Here is a 9417-nt window from a genome sequence, read left to right on the forward strand (position 1 = left end):
CGGGGAAGCCGGGTTGTCTCGAACTCAGCGATCCTCCTGCCTCATCCTCCCAAGTGCTGGGATTACAGGGGACTGCTTTCGTAAGCATGAGCGATTAATAAGAAACTGGCAGCTTCTTTGTGGTTTTTCTACTCAGTATCTCTTATGGCTTATTACAGAAATGAAATGTATGCAATTGAAGTGTTTCTGTTTTTTAAACATCTTTTTTAAAAGGCCATTTGAGAGCATATGCATAACTTTGCCTTATACATTAACCTGTGTCTAAGTAAACACTGTAGAGTGTGCTTCTTTCTACATTTCCATGAGCAATAAATTTCACAACTCTGGAATGATTAAGCCAAAAGGGACTTTGAAACTATCTAGGTGTTTTGAACCTTGCCATTTTAATTGCTGATGACTACTAAACTTATTTTTGTAGTCCTCAAAGTGAATTCACTTATGGTTATCTTTAGCAGACAGTTCCATTTTTGGTGACATGAGAACTTGGTTACAAGATAATGTATTGGGATGACAAAGAAAATGTCAGTGGTAATCAGTAACAAAATTCAGACTCTCAAAACCATAGTCCAGACACTGGAAAATAAAAATGTGTAGAAGAAAACAAGAGTAGAGGATTGCAAGGAATCAGAAAGAACTGACAGGAAATATTAGGAGCTACAGAAAGTTTGGAAAAACAGTCCTCAATACAGAGAAAAGAGGAAACAATTCCTGTTCTCTCCCTATCTCTTGCAACTCAACAGGAGCAAAACTGCATTCTCAAGAAGCAAAGTAAGTACCCATGGCTGGGAGATCCAGGGAGAAGAGGCAGTGGAGCCCATGGCCTTTGTAAACTTCAAAAACAGTGTGGGGCTTTGCTCCAAAGAGACTCCTTCCACATGGTAGGGATTCAAGTGGACACACCTCCCATATCACTGGAGAGTATTTGATCAGGTACCTTTTTGAGAAGGAAGGGGTTGGTTTTTTAAATCGGGGACTCAGAAGAACTGAAAAATGACTGAACTTCATGGCAACTAGCATTACCCTCCCACAGTGACTGGGTGAGAGATAGCCATGGGTGACAGCCATGGATAGGGAGTGTGCTATAAAGAGATCTCCTGAGAAGTTTAAACTCGAGCCTGGAAGCACATAGGCCCCATCCACTATGGTGAGAAGATAGATCTGCCTTGAGTTGCATTCAGAAACAGCTGCATGTGAAAGTGCCTTCTGGCATTAAGTACTTGAACCTCTGTCCTGCTGCCTACATCCAGCACAGATCTGAGGACTGAATGCTTTCCCTATTCACCAACATGAGAAAGGACACTTCTTGATGTGTACATCGCCATAGCCTGGGATAAACGAATGGGATTCTGGAATGGGGGCAACCCTTACAAATCCACAGACCTAAGGCTAGGTAGAGAAAACAGACTTAATGAAATACAAAATGATGGACCTAGAAGAAAACCACTCTTCCAAAAATAAGGAGAAAATATATATTTTTCTCTATTGTGGGATTCATTTTCCTTTCTTTCCTCTTTATTACTGCTTTTTTCTATTTTTATTTATTTTTTCCTTTTAAATTTTGCTATTTTTATTCCCCAAAATATCTCTTTATTCTCCCTTTTTTCTTTTATCATCTATTTCTTACTGATTTATTTCTTGTTACCTTTAATGATAAAAATATTCTTCTACTCCATAGTACTGTCACTGTCTCAATTTTCTCCCCTAATTTCCTATTGTTTAATTTTTCAAATATTTACTTTTACATTCTCCCATTCCCAACCCCCTATATATTAAATAGTATAATTATTGTAGATAGTTAAGTTAATTTGATTATCTTATAGGCAGCTAGACAGAGCCACCCTCAAGGAACAAGCCCTCAAGGAGCCAACACAGCCAGGAGTCAACATGGAGAACAATTGAGGCGCATTTCTCTGGTTAGCATTATAAAAAGGAAAAGAAGTGTACTACTTCCCCTAGAGATGGATTATGATGATTGATATTCTAAAAGGAAAATTCCTTGCAGCTGACTTGTTTTCCCATCTGATCCCCATTTAATCAATATTATCTGGGTGCCTGTACTTGTAATTTTATTGATTGGTCATGGTTTTGTCCCACCTTATTCCCATCTTGTAAATTTCCATTAGGTCTTACAGTTTTGTCCCACATTGTAACCACCTCAACTCATGGCTTTGAAAAGTGGGATGGGTGGGCAACCTACTTTCCAGTCCCTCTTCTGTCTCTCTTAGACAGAAGCCATCTTCCTCTTAATAGATTTTCCTACTCCTAACCTCCATTGTTCTTAGAATTCATTCTTCAATTTTAGAGAACATGAACTTGTGTTTCAGTTATCTATTAGGCTTGGGAGTTACATCTACTCCCCCTGCCAGAGACTCCTGCAGTAAGCCTCTAGTCCTCACCTGCCCTGTGCACGATACAGGGTTGAAGAAAAACTTAAGACAGAGTTAAAGAGAAAGTGTGAACTGGGATGGCCAATGCTCCTTTGGCAAAAGGCATTGGCCTATCACTTCCACCAAATTTCATTATTCATCAATCAGGGTAAAGGTACAATATGTATACAGATGTGCAGTATGTGAAATTAGCAGGAAACTAATGCAGGCAAGGGTTTAAAGAGAACTCAAAGCATTTTCAAATTAGGAACAGAATAGACAAAATACATGGTTGTAATTGCAGCATTGTCCTTCAAGCTATGTAGGTACTAATTGTGGGAATGAAATGTGAGTGCTATTACTCCAACCTCAGCTACAGATGCTATCTCATATTAGCCTCACAGCTTCACAGGCCATTACTCTGGTCTCAGCTGTGGCCGGTAGCAGGAAGGTCATGTTAACCTGCACGCTACTACATTGCTTATGAGATAGTTCTGTGAGTCATGTAGCTTCAGTCAGACTTGCTTCTTAAAGTAAGCCAGGGCCAGGGATTTAACTCTTTGCAGCCTGCACTGCTTGCAGCATATTTTGGGTATAATCAATATTGTGGGCTCTGTCATCCCCCTATATTATAATCATTAAGAATTAGTAATCTGTAAATAGTTAACTATGTTACTACTGGTGAATTCTATTCAATCTATTCAATCACTAGGGTAAGTATAGTTTTCTCCTTTAGTAAGTATTATCTGTATCTCAATATTTGATTTGTTTTAGGGTTTATACTATAATTGCAGATTTCTTTTCTAAGGTTAAGGGTAGTATATTATTTATTCTTATGGTATGTCAATACCCAGGTTTCTTGGATGATATTACTGTTGTTGATTTACATGATAATGCCAGGGTTGCATAGTTGTTACTTTTAATAGTTTGCTCTATAAGCCAATACCCTGATTAAGCCAATTTTCTGATATTAACAATACTGTGGTCCATTCACAGAAAACTGAGTAGTGGACCAATTACACTGCATCACACACACACACACACACACACACACACGCACACACACACAATATTAACAAAGATGTTTAGATCGTGGAAGTGAGTCAAAGGACTCTACTCCACATCCTGAGTATATCACTGAAGAAGACATTACATAAATCTCCATACTACCAGCAAAGTCTTTGCAGTATAAGGGATGGCATACCTAAGAATAAAACAAACAAAAGTAATAGAAACATGACAAGATAAGGCAACAAAATGCTTCCCCATACTCTCAACTTCCATGAAGCTTATCCATGGGGCAGTGAGCAGGAGGAAAGAAAAAGCCACACAGCTAAAATATTTGACAGAATATAAGAGGAGATTAAAAATACATCAATGAAGGGCTCTGTGCACCCACAGAAAATATAACCAATCAGATAATTAAAGTAACTAACAAAACAATCAAAGAGTGCAGAAGCCATTTGTAAAAAGCTAACTGAATTAAAGCAATACAAGTCATGAATAATCAGTTTAGAAAAGAACTAGAATTCAAGAAAAGGTTCAAAATATAAATCAGGAGATTAAAAATCATCCCAAATCATGAGCAACAAAAGTAATCACTGTGAGAACAGAATATCAGAAGACAGGGATGTTCACAAAAAGCAATTACACACAGACACCTTAACAATAACAAGATAAGGAACATGAAAAATGGATTCAAACTGCTGCTGTTAGATGATGCAAGAAGACTATTGTAGGATAATTGGAATAAGGTAAAAATCAGAAGACAGCACAAGGACATTTTAAAAACCCTGTTTACACCAATACTAGCAGAACATTTTCCAAATATAGGAAAAAAATTAAACATAGAGTTATCTGAGCCACATAGAACACTAAATAGCCACAGCCAAAAGGAAACCTCTTCAGGTCACATCTTACTCAAAACACCACAAGTGCAACACAGGGACAAAAATCTTAAAATCAGTTGGAGAAAGTCAGCAAATCATCTACAGAGGTAAACTCATCAGAATTCCAGCAGACAGCTGGGTGTGGTGGCACATACCTGAAATCCCAGCACTCAAGAAGCTGAGACAGGGGGATTACAGTGAATTTAAAGCAAGTCTGGCTGGGCCTTACATAGTGAATTCAATTCTAGTCTGAACTGCATAGTGAGATCCTGTCTCAAAAAAGAAAAGAAAACAAACAACAGAGAACTACAGCAGATGTCTCAACCCATATCTTTTTTGTTTGTTTGTACTGGGGATTGAACTTGGGACCTTGTGCTTGCAAGGCAGATGGTGGAACCACTGAGCTAAATCCCTGGCCCTCAACACAAATCTTAAAGGCCAAGAGGGCTTAGAGTGAAGCATTTCAAGCCATAAAACACAACTTCCAACCCAGATTTATAAATCCCACAAAACTTTCTTTCAAAATTAATGGAGAGGGCCGGGGTTTTGGCTCAGTGGTTCTGCTGCCTGCCTTGCAAGTGCAAGGGCCTGAGTTCGATCACTGATAACAATAAATAAATAAATAAATAAATAAATAAATAAATAAATAAATAAATAAATAAATAAATAAATAAATAAATAAATAAATAAATATTAATGGAAAATAACATATTTCCATGACAAAGAGAACTTCAAGAGCATTATAACCATCAGTTAACAAAAACAACCATGGCCATATTTCCCACATAAACACAAATGTGGCAATCTTTTCCAAAATCATAGAACAAATTAAGTTCAGAAACAAAGGTGCCATTTTACAAGGGAATGAAAGGGAATCAGCAGTAGGAAAATAATACAATAACAGAGATAAGTCAATTCCTATAAGTTATAACCATCTATGAAATGGTCTCAGTCCACCAATGAAAAAGCACAGAGTAGCAGAATGGATCAGGAAACAACATCAATCAAAATGCTGTATGAAAAGAAAACACATTTAACCCAAAAAGAATTGATAGACTAAAAGTCAAAGGATGGAAAACAATATTCCATGCAACAGCAATCCATTTAAAAAAGGAGTGACTATCCTAATTTTTTACAAAGTAGATTTCAAGCCAAGACTGATCAAAAAAGACAAATAAGGTCACATATATTTGTTAAGGGTACAATTCAACAGGAAGAGATGACAATTATAAGTATGTACTTGCCATATACCAAAGTGCATAACTTCATAAAACAAATACTAATGGACATGAAAAAGACTAACACAATTGTAATGGGGAACCCAATACCCCACTGTCACAAATGGAGAGATCAACTAAACAAAATCAGAAAAGAAATATCAAAATTGAACAAATGGACTTACATAGTAGATACCTATAGATTGTTTCACCCAACAAGGACACAATACAAATTCTTCAGAGAAGTACATGGGACTACCTGTATGATAGACCATTTTCTGGATAGTGAGAACCAGTTTTAAATATACATATATAACAAATCATCAAAAAGATCATAAATTCAAGACCAAGTGGGATTCATCCCAGGGATGCAGGGATGATTTACTGTATATAAATCAATAAATGTAATTGATCACAGAAACAAGGACAAGAATCATATGATCATATCAAGAGACAAATAAAAAGACTGACAAAATACAACACCCATTCATGGTACAAACCCTGAAGAGACAAACTGAAAGCTCTGGTGCCAACCCACTCAGCCCACCTGGGCGCCCTTCCTGCCTGGCTCCCAGGCTCCCATTCCACTCATACCTCCGGGGCCAGCTGGCCAGCCAGATAGCACTGTGTTGGGCCCTGGGCAACACTGTGGTCTGAGGGTCCATGCTTGTGACTCTCAATAGAGAGTGAAAACACAGATGCAGAATGAAATCCAGCCTCCATCGGCCACTGAATCTCAAAAGATGGAGGCTGTCCCTTTCTGCTGAAAATGCTCCAGTTAAAACATCTGAAGAGGAGTCTAAGAAACCCCCTGCCCAAAAGGAGCCTAGTCAAGCACCAGCCTCCAAGAAGGTGGCAGAATTCAGCTCTTGTGAGTTTCCATCTCAGATCAAGATTATTAATCATCCTACTGTGCCCAACACTCAAAGAGTGGTCAACCCTAACAATGTTGATATCCAGAGTGTCATCACAGTATTGATCACCAAAGGAAAAGAGTGTGGCAACAGTGGGCCCAACAAATTCATCCTCATCATCTGTGGGGAAGCCCAAGCTTGCTCTCCAGGACTGCAGCCATAAATCCAAAACAGCAATGATTCCAAGAGGCAGAAGTGCTCAATGAGAAGTTGGGACCAAAGCCTTCAGCTAGGGATGTGAATGTTCCTAGACCTCCTGGAGTTCCTCCAGGGCACTGAAAGGAGAGCTGTGATGTATGGTCTGCAGAGCAAGGGGTAAGGAGCCTAGCTTTTACTCTGGTAGCAAGGCTTGCAGCAGTATTGTTGCCTGCTACAGACAGCCATCCAGTCTGAACCCAGGGAAAGTCTTCATCCTGAAGCCTTGACAGAGAACCTTTTTTATTTTTAATTTTATTGGTACATTTTTAGGTATTAATGATAACATTCATCATATGGAATTTGTACCTATACATAGTATATCTTCATTCTTTTTTCCCCCTTTCCCTCCCCTCCCTTCAATCCTTGACATAGAGCCTTTGGACACAGTTGAAAGAATTACAATTATGATTTAGCATTTCTATTGCGTTCCTTAAATGTATTGGTAAAGGGTTTGTTCATCCTTTGTTTATTCTTTCCATTGGCCTTATGGGGAAGTTAATCTTTCTACATCTGAATAAAGGAACAAACTGAAACTTGAGGGAGAAAAAGTGGCTTTTAAAATAGTTATTCCAAAGCCCATTTATAGGATTGTCTTTATTGCTATCCTAAGATTCAGTGAGGCTCATACTGAAATGAAAAAAAAAAAAACTAAAGAAAATAGGTTATAGAAGAAACTTATATCAATCTGATAAAGGCATTTATGTCAAAACAACAGCCAACATCATAGAGTTTTCCCTCTAAAATCAAAAGTAAAATAAGGATGTCAGGTATCAACAATACTGTTCAATATAGTTCTTGCAACATTAGCAAGAATAATCAAGTAAGAAAAAGAGATAAAATGGCCATAGTTACAAAACTGTTACATAGATTTAATGCAATCACAATCAAAACACCAATAGCAGTCCTTACAGACCTGGAGAAAACAATCCTAACATACATATGGAACCAAAAGAGACCTAAAATAGCAAAAACAATCCTCAGAAACAAGGGCAAGGCAGGGGAAATCTCAATTCTGGACTGCAAGTTAGATTACAAAGCTACAATGGAAAAACACAGCATGATATTTTCAAAAATAAATAAATAGCCAGACATATGGATCAATGCAGTACAATAGAGAATGAAGATAAACTTCAAGGACATTCAGCTACCTGATCTTTGAAAAATGGCCCAAAAATTTATGCTGGAAGATACTTTCTTTAACAAATTGTGCTAGGAAAAATGGCTAGTAACATGCGGAAGACTGAATCTAGATCCATAGCTCTCACCATGTGTTAAACTAAAGTTGAAATGGGCCAAATATCTAATTAGTAAAACAGGAACACTTGGGGCTGGGGATTTAGCTCAGTGTCACTGTTCCTGCCTCTCAAGCTCAAGGTCCAGAGTTCAATTCCCAGCAATAAAATAAAATGTTAAAAAATAAAACAGGAACACTTAATCTATTGCAAGATAAAATAGGTAAAAATGGGCCAGAGATTTAGCTCAGTGGTGCCATGCCTGCCTGGCAAGCACAATGTACTGAGTTTGACCCCCCAGTACCAAAAATAAAAATAAAAAATAAAAGGTAAAAACCTTGAAGACAAAGACATAAGCAAGGACATTCTGAACAAAACAGCAATTGCATAAGAAATAATACCAAAATATAAAATAAGCAAAATTATATCAAATTTTAAAACTTCTTCATAGAAAAGGAAATCAATCACAGTGTGAAGAGACAGTGTACACAATGGAAAAGGGTTTTTGCAGCTATTCCTCAGACAGAGGATTAATATCTAGGATATATAAGAAACTACAAAGGAGACACCCCCAAAATAAAAGACACAATCAAAAACTGGGGCAACATATATAAAAACTTTCTCAAGAGAAGAAATACAAATGACCAACAAACACATGAAGAAATGTTCAGTGTCTTTGGCCATTACAGAAATATAAATTAAAACAACACTGATATTCCATATTAACCCAGAAAGAACAGCTATCATGAAGAATTTGGATAACTAAAATGTTGGTAAGAAAAGAGAAATCCTTTTTCATTGTCCATGGGAATGTGAACTAGTGCTTCTGTGGGACTCAGTATGGCGATTCCTCAAAAGACTAAAACAAGAAATTCAATTCAACCCAGCTCTTTACCTTCTAGGTATCTTCCCAAAAGAGTTACAGATATCACACTATAGTAATACACACATATCCGCATTTATAGCATTGTAATTCACAATAGCTAAATCTTGGAAGCGGCCTATATGTCCATGAACAGATGTACGGATACAGAAAAATTGGTATTTATACACACAGTGGGGTTGTACTATGCCATTGTTAGATAAACTGGAATCATTTGTAGGAACAGGAATGAGTCTTGAGACCATGATGTTAAGTGAAACAAATCTGACACACATCTTTCAATATTGCATGGTTTGTCTTATTTAAGAAACCCAACATATACATAAAGAGCAAAATAAAATTTAGAAAATAGGGAAAGGGGGAAGGAGAGATAAGGAAGGAAAAGGAATGGAAGGAGCATTTAAAAAGTGTGTTATGGGGCCAGAGATTTAGCTCAGTGGTTTGGTGGCCTGCCTTGCAAGGGCAAGAACCCAAATTCAATCCCTGGTACCAAAAAAACAAAAAACAAAAAAATAAAAAGTGTGTTATGTACATCTCCCAACTTCTCACAGTGAAGGTAATCATTATTTACCACAGATTTATACTAATAAAACTTTCAAAAAAGAAAGAAACTAAGGGCCACATTGTTCTTTCTTGCATGGTGACCCACACTCATGCTATAGGATGTACTTCTCTCCCTACTTTTACTTGGCCCAAACTCACTCTGCAGAGCCTGTTT

This window comes from Fukomys damarensis, unplaced genomic scaffold, assembly GCF_012274545.1.
Source record: "Fukomys damarensis isolate Sample0158 unplaced genomic scaffold, DMR_v1.0_HiC HiC_scaffold_39, whole genome shotgun sequence".
Lineage (NCBI taxonomy): Eukaryota > Metazoa > Chordata > Mammalia > Rodentia > Bathyergidae > Fukomys > Fukomys damarensis.